This window comes from Danio rerio, chromosome 25, assembly GCF_052040795.2.
Source record: "Danio rerio strain M-AB ecotype USA chromosome 25, GRCz13ab, whole genome shotgun sequence".
NCBI lineage: Eukaryota > Metazoa > Chordata > Actinopteri > Cypriniformes > Danionidae > Danio > Danio rerio.
In genome coordinates, this window is record NC_141045.1 from 14,315,864 (window position 1) to 14,331,636 (window position 15,773).

The 15,773-nt window shown below is 34.9% G+C and overlaps 1 protein-coding gene across 3 annotated transcripts in view; it reads right to left on the minus strand.

Annotated features, from left to right (window-relative positions):
* smpd3 (sphingomyelin phosphodiesterase 3) overlaps positions 1–15,773 on the minus strand; it is a 105,280-nt gene that overhangs the window by 69,759 nt on the left and 19,748 nt on the right. The window lies entirely within an intron of this gene.

The following is a 15,773-nucleotide window of genomic DNA, read 5'->3' on the forward strand; positions in this document are numbered from 1 at the left end:
GAGATGACTACAACGACGAAATTCAAATCTGGTAAAGAACGGTTTCAGAAAGCAGATAAGACAAAAAGAGAATCCAAAAAAAAAAAAAAACTGGGTGAGAATGTGGTAAAATGTGGTAAAAATGTCAAGCGAGGGTTTTTGTTTTTCTGATTTGCTTCTTTAAATTTGTTGGTTGGGTTTAAGGAAGTGGGTGGGCTGGTCAATCTGTGCTTTTTAAAATGTTATTGGTTGGGTTTAGGGAAGGAGGAGGGTGGGTCAGTCAATTGGTCAGTTAGTCATTCAGTCAATAAAACAGTCTGTCAACAGCGGCCTCTGGTGGATTTATGAAAGAACAGCTGGCGCGAATGGCACTCGTCAGAGTAATTTGAGATCTGAAAAAGCATACACATCAGCATTTGGTGGATTCGCAAAAATAAAAACTGCAAAACAACTGCACTCCTGGGACGCATTTGGCGCCCTCCAGAAATGTATATAGAAGTACGTTTTCAGAATGAGCCTGGGTTGCTCTTTCCTCTATAAGCACCATGCACTTGAAAACACTACTATGTTTTTTACATTTGTTTTATAGCTAACATTTTTTTATTAGTTATATTTACAATAGCTATATATTCATATCTAAAATTGTAATTATTTTATATTTGGTTTAAATTTTGTTAGCTATAACTGATATATCTATATCTAAAATTTTCTGTGTTTTTACTTATACTCAATAATTTACAATCTTGCACATACAAAAGAATATTTGTTGCCTTGCGTCTTCGTCTTCTGAGGCACAAGAAATTTATTATATAGGAAAAATCTTATTATTCCACATTCTACCCCAGCAAATTGCATTTTTCATTTTTATATTTGATGCCAGTTCATTAGGAAGTGATTATTTTGCTTGCTGACTGTGTGCGCAATGCAATTTTCTCTGGTTTTAGATGGTTTCTCTGGTTTTCTTTGCTTAGATGAGAGTATCGTAGATGCACACATGTATCAGCATCACTGCCTTTTGCTGTTCCTTCTCGCATTATGACCAGTAAACATGGAGTGTAGGATCAACGCTGTTTTCTTATTTCTTATCTTATTATTTGTTTGTGTTTTTTTATATATGCTAGTGTTTACACAAATCCTCAGTATGAAACCCCATTACGTGTGAATAAGTGACTGATTTCAATCAAGTGTTAAAGGATGTGGGACATTTCATTGGTCAGAAGATCTGATAAGAATCTAAACTGTACCATGGTATCATAAAGAACTCTTAGTTTCTTAATAATTCTTAATTTTGACTTATTTTTCTTCTTCTAAATGCAAACTGTGTTAGCATATTAGCTTATACATGTAGACAACCTTAAGGCTAACATATTTATACTAACACCCCAAAAAATCATTCATTCATTTTCCTTTGGCTTAGTCTCTTATTTATTTGGGGTCGCCCCAACGAAAATGAACCACCAACTATTCATGCATATGTTTTTTTGCCACGGATGCCCTTCCAGCTACAACCCAGTACTGGGAAACACCCATATGCTCTCACATTTTCACACGTACTCAGGGGGAGGGGGCACCCAAAGCACCCAGAGAAACAATACGCGAACACGGGGAGACCATGCAAATTCCACGCAGAAATGCCAACTGCCCCAGCCTGAACTTGAACCAGCGACCTCCTTACTGTGCGGCAACAGTGCCCCTACCCCAAAAAACAGATTTGATTTGATTTCAGGAGAACTTTAAAAGCCAAGCAGCAGAGGAAGCAGAGGTGAACAGCGGGTCACATGAGCAGGAAAAGAGCGAGACGGCATCGCGGCAGGGCAGAGATGGTGCACATGTTCTTTTCGGCTCTCCTGCTGATCTGAACAAGTTGTGTGACAGCATTTCAGCACCTAAGACAACCCTCTCCTGCTGCCTGGCACCGCAGTACTATCCGTATGCCTGAGATGTGTGAAGCTGCATGTGCGTTTAAAATAGCAGGAGACTATCAGGCTTAATTACACACAGACACACACACACACCACACATCCGCACACAGAGGGACAAAGACAGTTTGTCTTCAGATATGTATAAAAGTGCCTGAATCATTACATTACGTTAAAATGTCAAAGTAAATGTTATTTGCTGGAAAGGAAAAAATAACCAGACATCCTAATTTTATTAAACTTTTGTTTGCAACCTGTTCTGCTTGTCGAAGCTGATGTATTTTCAAACTAAATTAACAAAGGTAGGGTACAGATAAGTTTGCATTTTAAATTTCATCTCAAACTTGCATAAATATTAATCTAAATGCAATGACGGCCCTTATTATTATTATTATTATTATTGTTGTTGTTGTTTTATTATTATTATTATTATTATTATTATTAATATTAATATTATTATAGTTATTTCATTATTATTATTATAGTCATTATTATTAATATAATTATTATTATTTATATTATTATTAATACAATTATTATGGTTATTTATATTATTATTATTATTATTATTATTATTATTATTATTTTCTGTAATATTATTATGATGTAAAATTATAATTATAATAATAAAACCAATTATTATTATTATTAGGGGGCGACGCAGCAAGAAGATCGCTGGGTCACAGGTTCGATCCTCGGCTCAGTTGGCGTTTCTGTGTGGTGTTTGCATGTTCTCCCTGCATTCGCGTGGGTTTCCTCCAGGTACTCCGGTTTCCCCCACAGTACAAAGACATGCGGTACAGGTGAATTGAATAGGCTAAATTGTCCGTAGGGTATGAGTGTGTGTATGTATGGATATTTCCCAGAGATGGGTTGCAGCTGGAAGGGCATCCGCTGCGTAAAAACTTGCTGGATAAGTTGGCGGTTCATTCCGCTGTGGCAACCCCAGATTAATAAAGGGACTAAGCCGACAAGAAAATGAATGAATGAATTATTATTATTAGTATTATTATTATTATAATTAGTGATGTGTTGATCAAGATTTTTACAGCCGATACTGATTCCTTGTCATGGTGATCGGCCAATACTGAGTAACGATTCAGATTCTTCAAGCTTCATACAATTTTGCCATTGCATAAGCACAATTACCCTTTAAGCATAATATTTCACCTTACCTAAGATAATAAATTAAGGATGTTGCATTCATGTAATAGTCAGAAGCAGCTTTTCAAAAAGAAAACAGATAAAACAGATAAAAATGGTAAGAAAAATTTGTAATAATACAATTCAGAAACATTGCTTAAGTGTTGTAGCACTGATGATGCATTCACTACCCTCATTCACTACAGACAATTAAGCCAACCCAATTCACCTGTAGCACTGTACCGCATGTCTTTGGACTGTGGGGGAAACCAGAGCACCCTGCATGTTATTCACGTGAACACAGGGAGAACATGCAAACTCCACACAGAAAAGCCAACTGACCCAGCTGAGGCTCGAACCAACGACCTTCTTGCTGTGAGGCAACAGCACTACCTACTGCACCACTGCATCGCCAGTAGTATTATAGTTATTAGTAGTAGTAATAGTAGTATCAGTAGAAGTAGCATTATTATTATAGTTATTATTATCCTTATTATTATCACTTTTAATATTATTATTTTATAATAAAGATAAGCTATAGGAAATTACAAAAAAAAATAAAAATCCATTAACATTACATTTTACATATCACATGGCTTTGTATAGAATGCAAACTGAAAAAAAATGTTACAACATTTCAAAAATGAAATGAAAATCATAGTTTTAAACAAAACAGAGATCAAGTATATTTTATTTGACAAGAAAATGTTATTTCAGTGGGCGACACGGTGGCGCAGTGGGTAGCATGTTTGCCTCACAGCAAGAAGATCGCTGATTCAAACCTCAGCTTGGTCAGTTGGCATTTCTGTGTGGAGTTTGAACGTTCTCCCCATGTTCGTGTGGGTTTCCTCCGGGTGCTTCAGTTTTGCCCATGAGTTGGATAAGCTGGCAGTTCATTCCGCTGTGGCGAACTAAGCCGAAAAGAGAATAAATGAATGAATGCTATTTCAGTCATTTATCTTCAAAGTAAATTTCTTTACCTTTTTTTTTATAATTTGCTAACAACTTTTGAGGGAAACAACAATTAAATTACAAATAAGAAGCCCAAAAATACACAGAACCTACAAAATACACATTTTTTAGACACTAGGGATGTTGTCCATCCCCCCCAAAAACCTGGATTCCCAAAAAGCTATTCAATAAATACCCATTTCCAATCCGACCTGCACACTTCTCCAGAAAAGCCTCTCATCTGTTTGGAGGTCAGCTCATATCCTGCAGGTAATGACAGACCTCGTCCCCATGTCGAGCAGCCCCTCTCAAAAAGAGCAGGGCGCATTAGGGCGGATCTGAGCCCAAGCATCCTCTATAATCTACCAGCCACAGCCTTGAGCAAAAAACACCCACAGCCAGCGCCTCTAAGCCATGCTGAGTCTCCAGCCACAGCCTAAAATAGAGTCTGAGCCAACAGCTCCATCCATACAAGAGCCTCCCACAATTATCATGATTATCATTATTGCACAGCCCAAGCGATCCTATATCAAAAGAACACATCACTTAACCAAATTCCTGTCAATCTATTAATGGATGGATGGCCAAGTAGAGCCAATGTTCCAACATAGGCTCTTTCTGAAAATGAAGCCCATATACTTTTTGTCTTTAAAATGAACGCTACAGAGTGGTATGACGCCCTTTCTTTTCACGCTTATGATCAGTGCTTTTAAAAACACTATTGGTTGGGTTTAGGGAAGGATCAGTCAGTCATTAAGTCAGTCAGTTAAACAGTCGACAGCGGCCTCTGGTAGATTTATGTGAGAACAGAAAGCTTGAATGGCACTCGCGAGAGAAATTTAAGATCTCAAAAAGCGTACACAGCGGCCTCTGGTAGATTTACATGAGAACAGCAGCCTTAAATTGCACTCGCGAGAGAAATTTAAGATCTTAAAAAGCGTACATAGTGGCCTCTGGTAAATTTGTGAAAAAACTGCAAAAAAAAAAAAAAAACGTAGCTCCTTGGACGTATTTGTCGATCTCCAGAAATGTAGAAGTACGTTTTTAGAATGAGACTGGGTTGCAATGTTCTGATATAAATGACCTATAAGGACCACACACCTAAAAAAAAAAACAATTTTGACATAATTTATGCAGCCCTGATGATGGGACATATGGGTAACTTTCTTTGAAAAAAATAAACACAATAAAATGAGGTCATAAAAGCATGCACTTAAAAAAATAGTAAAGTCAAACGTTATTTATAGAGTACTTTAAAAATACAAAGTGAGCCAAAGTGCTGTACAGAAAATATACAAAAAAATAAGCATAATAGTACATAAAATACAAGATAAAGAATAGCTCAGCTAAAACAAAGAGTTTTAAGAGCTGATTTAAATGAAAACACAGAAAAGGCCTGTCTAATGGGCACCAACAAAAAATAAATAAAAAATAGCGCTAAAAAAATTCTAGACCTACCACAGCGAAAGCATGATTCCCTCTAATCTTATGCTTTGTTTTTGGCAGAATCAGGAGAAGCTGAATAGCTGACCTGAGAGAACGAGTGGGCTTATAGGGGTGTGTCAGCTCAAAAATAAAGAGTGGGGCTCCAAAAAATTGTGTGCCTTTGTAATCTTTATTTAAAGAGCCCATATTATACATGAAATAAGGTCATATCTTGGTTGTAAGGGTCTCCAACAACAGTCTAATATGCATGCAAGGTCAAAAAACACTTTCATGGTCTTATAATCTGCATTTATTTTTATCTAATTATCCCAGCGACTCCTGTATGAATCGTCCAGTGATTCATTTGTTCCCAAACCCCTCCTTAGCGCGGAGCTAATCTGCGCTGATTGGACCGATGACAGTCTGTCGCGATTGGTCGACTGCCTTCAGTCAGAGAGGGAAATGGCCAATAGCTAATCAGCAATTTAAAAAGTAATCACAGTTCATACACGCTCGATAGTGTAGGCGTGGACTTTAGCTGCCACACTATGGCGAGTGGATAGTGCCACGGATAACCGAACGAAGGAGACAGTCGTGTACTCGCCATACCACACACACACAAAAACACACACACACCTCCGGATGACAACGCTCCCGCTTCAGCCCGCACCCGCCAGGTTTTAGCCTGAGAACCCGCTCCGTTTTCTGCCCGCCGCGCCCGGTCCCGCTAGAGCGGAGAACACAACCAAATATCACCCAGTATACAGTCCAGACAGCCAAGCTGTCTGTACACACACAGCACAAAGTACACAGAGCTCGTTCGTTCGTTCGCTCTCTCTCTCGCTCTCTCTCTCTCTCTCTCTCTCTCTCTCTCCCCGCGCCAGATTTCTGCGGCGCGGGAATACATTTCCGAATAAATCGCGGGAGCAGAACTCTAGCACGGAGCTCCATAAACAAACAGCACGCGTCGCGTTTTTAACGTGACTTTGCACGCGATAAGATAATATATCCAGTTAACCTGATACAGTACACGCGGTTACAAGTAACAAATCACAACTAAATACATTTGCAAGCTAGAGTAAACGAGGCAACAACTTTAACCGCACGTACTTACACTTGAGAAATGTAGGAAGAAACCCATCCTGACGTCCATCAGTTACTCTTTACTGATCCTTCCTTTAACAAACTCAGATGAAGTATTCTTTGTAGCATGTAGCTTCCAGAAGTTTCCAACTGCTTGGTTATAATGCTGATGTTTCATCTTTGGGTAGAGACTCAATATATCCATCTGCAGTGTGACTTCAATCGACCGGCATGTTTGTGTGCGTGTGTTTGTGGGTGTGCGTGTGTTTGTGGGTGTGTGTGTGTGTGTGTGTGTGTGTCTGGGTTACTGCGTCAGAGGGCGGGGCCTCAGGTTTGAAATCTCCCGGGTTTGCGCGTGCACGTGAAAAACTTTGTTTCGTTCGTACGTCATGGCGAAACACCTAATGAGTCGGTATCAAGGCGACTCGTTTGAAGCACTATGATTCGACTCTTTTATAGATGAATCAACAGTTTTAAACACTGTATTCTTACAGATTTAAGCCTTAGCTGGATACTTCACTTCACTTAGAGCTGTGTTACACACTACATGGAGGGGAATTTTCAAAAACCCATAATATGGGCTCTTTAAAATCGGAAAATGCACTTCCTGTTTTCTTTTTTTCAGTTACAATGTCAGATTACGTATATCTTAGCAAAAGGGCTAATCGCGCTGCTTTACAAACAGAACAAACAGATATGGTGAGAAGGAAGTGTCTGTTAGGTTGTAATAGCTCTCCCCAAACACTTTTCCTGATCTTTCGGAATGAAATGCCTACTTTACTATATCAAACCCAGACTCATTCTGAAAACGTAGTCCCGCGGACTTACTGGAAACCTCGAAATACGACCCGGGAGGTACCTATTTTTGCAGCTTTTGTTTTCGCGAATCCATAAGAGGCCACTGTGTATGCTTTTTTATATTTCAAATGTCTCTCACGAGCGCTGTTCGCGCCCACACTGTTCTCGCGTAAACCCACCAGAGGCCGTTGTCGACCGACTGAATGATTGACTGGGCAACTGGCCAATCGACTGACCCATCGACTGACCCACCCTCCATCTTTTATAAACCCAATCAATTTTACAGATTGACCCGCCCACCCACCCACTTACTTCCCTAAACCTAACCAACGATTGACAAAAGCCGTCCAGAGAAAGAAAAGCCCTCGTCTGATTTTTACCATGTTTTCAGATTTTACCACATTCTCACCCTGTTGTTCACTCGTTCATTTTATTTATTGCATTCAGTTTTTGTCTTACCTGATTTCTTGAACCGCTCTTCCCTGGACTCAAACCCATTCATTGTTGTTGTGGTTAACTCCTCTCTGCACCTCGACACGACGAGCTAACTGGACAAAATGATTGCAGCGGGAAAGCCCTCCAATTGGTGGTAAGCGGTCAGCCAGTAAGCCACAAAAGGAACGATGTCATACCGCCCCGTAGCGTTTGATTAAAAATAAAATACAGCCATACTTACTTCTGGCTACATAATTTGCAGTAATTTGTGGTACATAATATCTGGGGGACTATGTTTTCAGAATGAGCCCGGGTTGACTACATCCATTCAGCTTGCGATAGAAAAAACAAGCCACGTCCACTGTTGTGCCATTTAATATTCAGCTTCTCAAGGAACTGTTTCACAATATGAAAACAATAATAGTAGCAGCTTCCGGTTCATGGGGACTTGAACAGGCATGCTACAGTGCATTAGAGTAATCTAACCTTGTGGTCACAAAAGCATGGATATGTACAGCATTGCTTCATTTTAGCTAGTTGCCTTAATTGAAAGAAGCTAGATTTAACTACTAGCTTTAATCTGATTGTCATATTTAAACTTATCTGAGTCAAATCTCACATCTTAATTAGTTATTGTAGGCTTAATATGCTGAGCTAACGAACCCAAATTGAGTCCTAGCAGTACCTTCAAAAACCAATACATCTGTTTTTGTTTTTATTAAAACATAAAAAATTAAAAGCAATGCAAGCTTTAAATTTACTAAGACAACCAAGGAGCTAGTTGACAGAGTAATTTTTTCTAAGGGCACACAGATCTGACTATCATCTGCATAACAATGGAATGACAAACCATACTTCCTGATTATTGCGCCAATGAGGAGCAGATAAAGAGAGAAAGGGAGAGGACCTAAAATGATGTGATGAAGAAAATACTACAGTGAAAATAAATAAGTGCATTTTACATTAATTTAGTACAGGTAAAACACTGTAAATCTTTTTATTCATGCTTAGTTAGGATTTTAGAAATTAAAGCTAAAACTTAAATTGCTAGTGCATGTTTAATGTTTACAATGACTATTTGGAAAAATATCAAAGAAATAAAATCAAGTCAAATCAACTAAACTTCCTGATATTGGTGTTCCCATCAGGCACTGGGGCTTTTTTTTTCACGTTTTCCAGTTATTGTTGCTTTTATCATGATTATCATTATTGCACAGCTCAAGTGATCCTATATCAAAATAACATATCACTTCACCAAATGCTTGTCAATCCATTAATGGATGGATGGCCAGGTAATGTTAAAACCAGAGCCGATGTTCTATAAATGACCTACAAGGGCACCCACACACACACACAATCGTATCATGGCCGCTCTGGCAGATTAACTGAACAAAAACCAAATCCTTCTCTCTGGTTGCATTCATATTTCCCTGTGTACCGGCGGAGGACATCTAATCTCTCCATGTTAATGCAGTCTGTTCACAGAGCACTGCCAACATCAGCCAGCACACCGCACAAACACACACATGCAGACACACAGGAGACAAGTGGGCCTCGCAAAGGCTAAGGTAAATATTGTTTTTCAGAGGGATTTAAAGGGATAGTTCACCTAAAAAAAAGTCTTACGACGTTTGGTTGTACAGACTTAGTTTCAATTAGGTGACACTTACTTTTGCAAAAAAAAAAAAAAAAACAATGCATGCAATTGCAAAGGACATTGATCATTTAAAAAAGTTGTAAAATGACTTTGCTATTTTTGTTGGCCAATCTGAAATAGACAATCAATCATTTGACCGTCACGAAGAGTACATGTGATCATACAGAATGCAAATGCTCTCAAAAATGACATTTGCTGTTGGTTTAACTGTTGATTCTCTACTTATTTCGCTTTTCACTTCAGTTTGTAAAAATTAATAAGTTAACTTTATTCCAACCCTGGATCATTCTAAATATGTACCGCTATATACATTTCTGGAGAGTGTCAAATACATCCCAGGAGTGCAGGTTTTTTTTTTTTTTTTTTTTGCACTTTTTGTTTTCGCAAATCCACCAGAGGACCCTGTGTATGTCATTTCAGATCTTAATTTTCTCTCTTCTATCTTCTCTTTTTTGAATTCTGTCTTTCTGAAACTGTTCCTCACCAGACTCAAACCCTTGTCGTTGTGGTCATCTCCTCTCTGTGTCTTTAGTCCACCAATGTGCACGGCGAGCTAACTGGACAAACTGGTAAGAGCGGGAAAGACGTCCATATGGAGGTAAGCAGTCAGCTGGTAAGCGTGAAAATGTAATCCAGCTATACATACTTCTGGCTACATAATTTGCGATCTCCAGAAATGTAAATAGGGCTACGTTTTCAATGAGCCTGTTGCTTTATTCCATCACTTTGTCCCAACACAAATTGATTGTGTGGAGCCAAGCATTTTTTACAGTGTGTATACTAGGCATGGGACGATAACCATTTTCAAGGTATACTGCGGTTTGGAAAAAACAAGGATTTAAAACTGCCAAAAATTAAAGGACAACAGTATCTTTAGCAGAAAAAGGTATCCAAAAATGGATAGGAGATGACCAGCTAAAACCAGCTTTTTGCTGGTTTTAGCTGGATTTAGCTGGTCATTTTCCAGCCTAACCAACTAAGACCAGGCTGGAAATGGCTGGAAACCAGCCTGGAAATGGCCAAACCCCTCTAAAACCAGCCAACCAGCCTAGGCTGGTTTAAGCAGGATTTTTCAGCAGGGATATCTTGTAATGTGCCAAACCTTCGGCATCCACATTCTTTATTATCAACCAGTCATTTCCAAAAAGACTAAACAGAGCTGCAAGTAAAAAAAAATATGTATTTGCGTTCTGTGTCTTTAATTAAGTGTTTACATAAATGACATGGTGAATGTGTAAATAACTATTAGAAGGGTATATATCATTTCATATATTAAATAATACTTCTTTCGCCTTGGGGAGAATTGGAAATTTAAAATATGTCTTTCTAAAATGTTTAACAGTATTTTTATCCAATGAATGAAATACTTTATTTCCTTGACAGGGGAAGGAAGATTGGATAGCAATTTATTTTATATGTTTATTTGTGCAAAGTTTATTATCTATTTCCATCTCACTAATATATAATAAGGGAAAGATTGGAGTAATTTTTGAATAAGATTGGAAACTTTTCATTAACAAATATATACCTGAGGGTATTGCATTAATACTTTTGTATACTAAAAAGGGAAAATGTGAGCTCAGTGTGCTCAGAGTGCTGCACTCAGTGGTGTCAAAATAAAAGTCTCATCTTAAACTCATCAGCTAAATAGGAAAACTTATCAGCCGGAGCCGATATTTGAACAATAACAAACATCGGCTATGGCGATAAAACAGTTGACCACTACTTGCATTCTTTCTAAATGAATCAGCCTTTTTCAATGACTCTATTGAATAAAGTGAATCACTTATTCATAAAGGTACTTGCCACCGCTTAGTCAAAATACTTGCACAAAAACATATTGTATTATTTCTTGTCAATATCATAGCATATGCATAAATTAGTGACAGAATTTGCCACTATGGGCATTGTCTCAAAAAATATTTACCAATTTATGAGAATCTTCAGTTGACTCTTCAGTGATTCATCAGACTAGCTACTTGATTACTATCTCTAAATTTGGCACATTCATCATTAAGCACTATTGTCTGACTTCATAATGAACAGAGCACATTCACAATATTTATAATTTGTTTGCACCCAACATAAAGCTTTAAAGAATCAGTAATTGCACAAAAAGTGACCTGCACACTCTCCTTTTAAGGCCAAGAAAATCATACAGGTTTAAAACAACAATGGGCTGAGCAAATGATGATCAAAAAATAAAAAATAAACAAACATCTGCATGAATGAACTATCCCTTTACAATCATGGGTCAATCTAGGACATTAGGCATGTATTTTCGAATATTTTTGCCCTTTAAATTTCCATGTGCAAACACAGCTTTAACACACTCACAGCAGGAGGAAAAATACAAGCAAACCTCTTATAGAGTAAATTCACTGTTCTCATCGTGTCATTCAGCACTCAAAAGCATCCTTGAAATTCAGTACAGTGTTTGAATGAGCCTGAACAAGCTGTGCCCAAAACTCACACTTTCACACACACACACGCTTGTGCTTTACCTGCCCTATTTCTGGCCCAGCGCTCCCCTAGTGTACCGTCTGTTGACCTGTAGCAAAACTAAAGATGTCCTAAAAATAGACAGCCACGTCACTATCACAATCCACCCTGCTGCTACAAGGGATTGCTGTTGATGGATTCCGTTTTCCCATTTACAGACAAGATTGAAGGAAATAACATGATGAAATGTGCTGTATTCTGCACTTAAAACCCTGCTGTCCTACACCATATTGTTATTCTTGGGTAAAAAATAGTGGTGGTGTGGGCGGGCATGCATTTGAAGGTGAATTTATGGGTATATGTAAATCTGAGAAAATGTTACTCAAACTGCTTTAAAGATTAAAAACATTTAATAACTCCCCAAAATAAATAATAATGTCAAAAAAATGAATGTGCGTATAAAAAACTATACAATTTCATATCAATGAGATGTTAATGTTGGCAGTTTATTTTTTATTTTTTGGTATGTAGGTCACAGACGAAAAGGTTTTTCAAGCATCAAAACAATAAAAGTATAAAGAAAAGTATTCCCCATGCATTAAAAATTTGCCTTTTTTTTCATGCATTAATAATATCTTGTTTTTATACAGTATATTTTTAGTTTTTATACGTACAAAACATTGCCAGGCATTTTCCTAATTTGAAAACACAATACACTAATTAATTAATATTTTTCTTTGATTTTACTCTTATATCAGCAAGGCATTTTTAGATTTAATATATATTATTAAAAACTGACAATTTCTTATTTTTTTACAAAAGCATAGGTCATATTAAATGTTTTAATCCAGTTTTTATTTTTGTAAAAATATGTCTGCTGCACTGAATGATAATAATAAATTGAATATATTATAAATGTAATAATATAAATGTATAAACAAATACAAAATAATAATAATAATTATTATTATAATAATTATAATTACTATTATTATTATTATTATATATATATACATTTAAATGAATAAAATTAAATATAAATTCTAAAATAAAGTTTTTTAATTATAAAGTTGTAAGATTAATTAATAAATGTAACATACATATATATATATTATAAATGCTATATTATAATTTTATAAATAGAAATAGAAATTAAAAATAAAAATATAAATTTACATTAATAAAATACAAAGTATAAAATAGTGTAAATATGAATATAAAATAATAAAAAATAAATATAAATAAAAAAACTTAATTATAAGGTTAAAAGATTAATTAAAAATGTAATAAATTTAAATATACTATAAATATAATAATATACATTTATAAATATAAATATACACAAAAATGATAATATAACTTTAAATTCTTAAAATGTTATATATAAAATAATGTAAATATAAATAAAAAATACTAAAATATATCATTTTTTAAATTATATTTTTAAATTTTAAGGTTATAAGATAATAAATATTAATATATTTAAATATAGTATAAACGTAATAATATAAATGTATAAAAATAAATGAAAATAATAATAATATGAATTTAAATTAATAAAATAAAATATGAATTATAACATAATGTAAATATAAACTAAAATAATAATAAAAAATAAATATAAAATATCAATTTTTAAATAATGTTTTATTTATTATAAGCTCATAAGATTAATTAATAAATTTAATATGTTTAAATGTGTTATAAATGTAATAACATAATTTTATAAATATAAATATAAAAATTAAAAAGAGTAATACAAATTTAAATTAATAAATTATCATATAAATATAATGTAAATATAAATAAAAAAATACAGTTTTTTCATTATAAACTATAAGATTAATTAGTAAATTTAATACATTTAAGTTTATTATAAATGTAATAATATAAATTTATAAATATAAATTAAACAAATGGAAAAGATTAATATAAATTAAAATTATTTAAATCTAATATAAATTATGAAATAATAAAATATAAAATAATGTTTTTAAATTGTAAGGTTATAAGATCAATTAACAAATTGATTATATTTAAATTTATTATAAATGTAATAATATTCAAAGTTATAAATATAAATATAAAATGTAAAAAATTATAATATATCTTTAAATTAATAAAATAAAATATATAAATTATAAAATAATGTAAATATAAATTTTTAAATAATAAAATATGAATTTTAGAATAATACTTTTTTATTTATAATGTTATTCTTAAAATTGAGTTGACATTCTACATCAATTAGGTTTTTTATATCAATGTAAAATCATTAGATTTATCACCATATTCATAATCAAAAGCTTTTAGGAATAATTCACTAAATATATCAGTTTTATTTATAATAAAAAGGTTTAAGGATTGGAAATATAATAAATGTTAAGTAAGATCATTTATTCTTTTATATATCTTAATAATTGCATGTCAGAATAAGCATATTATGTTACGCTGAATAAAATCACATTTGTTTTTTTCATGCCGATAATTGGCCATTTTAATGTGACATTTGGGGTAAAACCGGCATAAGCCGACATCAAAACAGTAACAAACCAGCCTCATTCAATTGATGCAAAGTGCCAAACAAATCTCTAGAATACTACCAAGATTCTCTGGTGTGATCCATGCAAGCTTTGGCAAATTCAGTGACTAGTTGTTCTCGAACACAAGCCATCTGACACAAGATCTGGGCAAATCCAGCCCGTGTCGCTGAATCACTGAGTCCAGCAATGCCAGAAATGACTGTCACACTTTACATTCACGATCGAGCTAAAACACAAAATAAAAGAGTAACAGAAAAACAGATGGCCATCAAACGCACTATATATGGACGAATCTTTAATTGAAGAAAGACATCTGTCACTAAGATGCTTTTATAGGAAGAAAACAATCATTTTACATAGAAAAGTGAGGGTGAGAGTGAAGGAAAATCCCATTTTGAATCCATGATGCAGTATCCCAGCATTCTCAACATACTTAAAAAATTTGAATGGGTCAATATATATAACCGGGGTGACACGATGGCTCAGAGGTTAGTCCAACTGTCGCTTCACAGCAAGAAGGTCGTTGGTTTGAGTCCCAACCAGGTCAGTTGCCATTTCTGTGTTATTACATCATTTGCAATGTTTCTGGAATGCAGCTATTTGCTAACTGTTGTCAACAGTCTGTCTAGTTTTAAAATACATTTGCTTCAGATTACATTTTTGTAATGTTGATCATATAATAAATGTATAAAATATGGTAAAAATGTAAAATATGTAGTAAAACTAGTACTCCAGAAAAAGAGTCCTTTACCTCAACACTGCTAGTGCATGTCTTGTTATTTTAACTTGCATTCTAGCTTAACAAATCTACATAGACTCATTGAAAATACATGCTTTGCGCTATTTTTTGTGAAACTGCAAAAAGCATACGTTTGACTGCAGTTTTCAGGTAAAATGAACACTAGAGGGTAGTATGGCGCCAACAAACTTTGTTCTTTTTTCACATTAATGATATTTACAGGGACATTTTACTGTAAAATAAAGGGTGCATATAGCAAAACGCATTTCAGATTTGCAAAAATGTAGACACGCCCTCTAGTGGATTTGTCATCTAAAACCACCGGGCCGCCAACCGGTACCAGTCTATGGATCAAAAGGTAGCGGGCCACACAAGAAATCATTACTTATTTCCGTTTTATTTATTATCTTAGTCTGAACAATCTTTTATTTTGAAAAGTTTTTTATTTTGAAAAATGGCCATATTCTCTCAGTTACATCTTGGTCACCTGAGCGCACAAATTTAACCCAAAAGCAGCAAAAATAGTAAGAAATAGATGTCTTTGAAAAGTTTCTTTGCTAAATGCCCAGTGAATGACTAGCGAACTGCCAAGGAATAGATCCGCAACCCTTTAGACAACAAATCGGGTGAATCCAGCATTTCTGTGCACAAGCAAGGGA